Here is a 3,537-nt window from a genome sequence, read left to right on the forward strand (position 1 = left end):
TAGTCGAACGAGCCGCAAAGCGGAAGAACTTGGGAAGGAGAAGAAGAAGGCTGAATTTGAAGCAAGAGATTACCGTAAAAGATTGACGAGTAAAGCTCCGTTCTTGGCTGTAAAGAGGTTCGGGAGGACACCAAGAAGTCGAGGACGATCAGGAATTTCCATTAGAGCCCGACCATTGACGGACTCCGAGCTACTTGATAGCTAGTGTGGGCAATAATCGTCAAGAGAGACTGAATGTCCCCAATGTGGAAGACGACACCTAGGTGAATGTTGGGGTAAGTCATTAATAGGGCTGTTATGGATGCGGTTCAAGGACCACTTCATTAGAGATTGCACGAGCTAGATGAGAGGAATAAGACGCAAGGTGCAAGACCTAGTGGAACGACGGTGGAGGTAGGCCCCGAGAATCTCTGGAGGTAGGGGTGGTAATCGAGAGGAGCCTCTAATACGGCTGTCCGATCCGAGACCCGTGCTCTGCTAGAGCATATGCCATCCGCGCACGAGAGGAGGCATCCTCCCCGACGTTATCACCGGTACTTTTACTCTCTTTGATACTATTGTGATTGCATTGATTGACCCCGGCTCTACTCACTCATATGTATGTGAAACCTTAGCATCCAAGAAGACTCTACCGTTGAGTCTCTCGAGTTCGTAATTCGAGTGTCAAACCCTTTGGGTCAATACGTGCTCGTTGATAAAGTGTGCAAGAGATGCCCCTAATAATTCGAGAATCTGTTTTCCTACCGATCGATGCTTCTACCATTTCATGAATTGATGTTATTCTTGGTATGGATTGGTGACAGTACATGATGCGGTGGTGGACGCAAAAGGAAAACCATTGATTTGAGGAGTGCAAATAATGAGGTAGTCCGAGTCGAGTCTCATCGATTTAAAAGGAGCGCCAATGATAATATCTTCTATGACCGCTCGGAGGTATGTGAAAAGGGTGTGAAACATACCTTGCGTATGTGTTTGGAAGTAAAGAGACGGAAAGGAAACTCGAATCGGTACAGATGGTTTGTGAGTATTCAGATGTTTTTCCTAAGGAGTTACCGGATTGCCACCGGTTCGAGAAGTGGAATTCGCATCGGTTGTACCGGTACTACGCCGATTTCAATAGCCCCGTATCGTATGGCATTAACGGAATTAAAGGAATTGAAGGTTCAATTGCAAGAATTGACGGATAGAGGTTTCGCTCGACCGAGTTTTTCTCCGTGGGCGCACTCAAGTATTGTTTGTGAAAAGAAGGACGGAAGCATGAGGTTGTGCATCGACTACCGTCAACTCAATAAAGTGACGATAAAGAATAAATATCTGTTGCCACGAATTGACGATTTGTTTGATCAATTAAAGGGAGCCTCGGTGTTTTCAAAGATAGATTTGAGGTCGGGATACTATCAGTTGAGGGTCCGAGAATCGGACATACCAAAACCGCTTTTAGAACAAGGTACGGTCACTACTGAATTCTTGGTGATGCCGTTTGGGCTCACTAATGCCCTGCGGTGTTTATGGATTTAATGAATAGAATTTTCAGGCCATACTTGGATCGGTTCGTAGTTGTATTTATCGATGACATTTTGGTCTATTCGAGAGATGAAACCGAACATCTTGAACACCGAGGCTAGTGTTGCAAATCTTACGAGATAAGCGATTATACATAAAGTTCAATAAATGTGAATTTTGGTTGAAAGAGGTTAGCTTTTTGGGGCACGTGGTGTCCGTGATCGGTGTCGTGGTGGACTGAACAAAATTTCGACCATAGTCAATTGGAAACCTCCAAGGAATGTTACCGGTTAGGAGCTTTTTGGGGCTTGCGGTTACTACCGACGGTTTGTGAAAGGATTCTCGATGATAGCCACACCCATGACAAAGCGCTTGTAAAGATGTCAAATTTGAATGGACGGAAAAGTGTCGAAAAGTTTCACCAATTGAAAACCCATTTGACGAAAGCTCCGGTTCTAGTACTGCCCGAATCGGCAAAGAGTTTGTCATCTATAGTGATGCCTCCCTACTTGGGTTAGGTTGCGTATTGATGCAAGAAGGTCGAGTTGTGGCCTATGCGTCGAGACAATTAAAGCCACATGAGAAAAATTATCCAACCCATGATCTCGAATTGGTCGCCATCGTATTCGCTTTAAAGATATGGCGACATTACTTATTTGGTGAGAAGTGCCATGTGTATTCGGATCACAAAAGTCTCAAATATTTGATGACTCGAGAGAGACTTAAATCTGCGACAAAGACGATGGCTCGAGTTGTTAAAAGATTATGAACTCGTCATTGATTATCACCCGGAAAGGCTAATGTGGTTGCGGATGCCTTAAGTCGAAATCTTTGTTTGCTTTTCTGACGATGAATGTACACTTGTCTATCCTACCCGACAATGTGTTAGTAGCGAATTAAAGGCCAAACCATTGTTGGCTCATCAAATTCGGGAAGCTCGAAAGTTGATGAGGAGTTGCTTGCAAAACGGGTGAGTGTGTTCGAACAAGGAATCGAGTTTCAAATTGATGATGACGATTGTTTGAGGTTCAGAAGTCGTGTGTGTTCCAAAGAATTGAACTTATTTCGATAATTCTAAATGAAGCCCATTGTAGCGAATGGCAATCCACCGGGAGTACGAAGATGTACAACGATTTGAAACGTCAATTTTGGTGGAATGGTATGAAACGAGACATCTCTGATTTTGTTTTGAAATGTTTAATATGTCAACAAGTGAAAGCGGAACATCAAGTGCCATCGGGATTACTTCAGCCGATCACGATACCCAAGTGGAAATGGGATTGAGTCACAATGGACTTTGTATCCGGACTGCCATTGTCAGCAAGTAAGAAGGATGCGATTTGGGTCGTTGTAGATAGATTGACTAAGTAGGCTCACTTTGTCCCCGTACGTACGGATTTTTCAATGGACAAACTAGCCGAATTGTACGTTTCTCAGATTGTGAGACTACACGGGGTGCCTATTTCCATCGTGTCGGATAGAGATCCGAGATTTACCTCGCGATTTTGGAAGAAGTTGCAAGAGGCTTTGGGTACCAAGTGCATTTTAGCACTGCTTTTCACCCCAAACCGATGGTCAATCCGAACGGATAATTCAAATACTCGAGGATATGTTGAGATGTTGCATCCTTGAGTTTAGTGGTTCATGGGAACGGTATTTACCTTTGGTTGAATTCGCTTACAACAATAGCTTTCAATCAAGTATCAAGATGGCGCCTTACGAGGCTTTATACGGTCGTAAATGCCGTACCCCATTATTCTGGACTGAACTTAGTGAAGGAAAGATCTTTGGGGTTGATTTGGTTAAGGATGCCGAGCAAAAAGTTCGAGTGATTCGTGAAAGTTTGAAAGTCGCCCGGATCGCCAAAAGTCGTATGCGGATTTGAAAAGAAAAGATATTGAATATCAGGTTGGAGACAAGGTCTTTCTCAAAGTTTCACCTTGGAAGAAGGTGCTTAGATTTGGTCGTAAGGGCAAATTAAGTCCGAGGTTCATCGGGCCATATGAAGTATCCGAACGAGTTGGGCCAGTCGCA

The sequence above is a fragment of the Gossypium arboreum genome, chromosome 3 (genome assembly GCF_025698485.1).
Source record: "Gossypium arboreum isolate Shixiya-1 chromosome 3, ASM2569848v2, whole genome shotgun sequence".
In the NCBI taxonomy this organism is placed as follows: Eukaryota; Viridiplantae; Streptophyta; class Magnoliopsida; order Malvales; family Malvaceae; genus Gossypium; species Gossypium arboreum.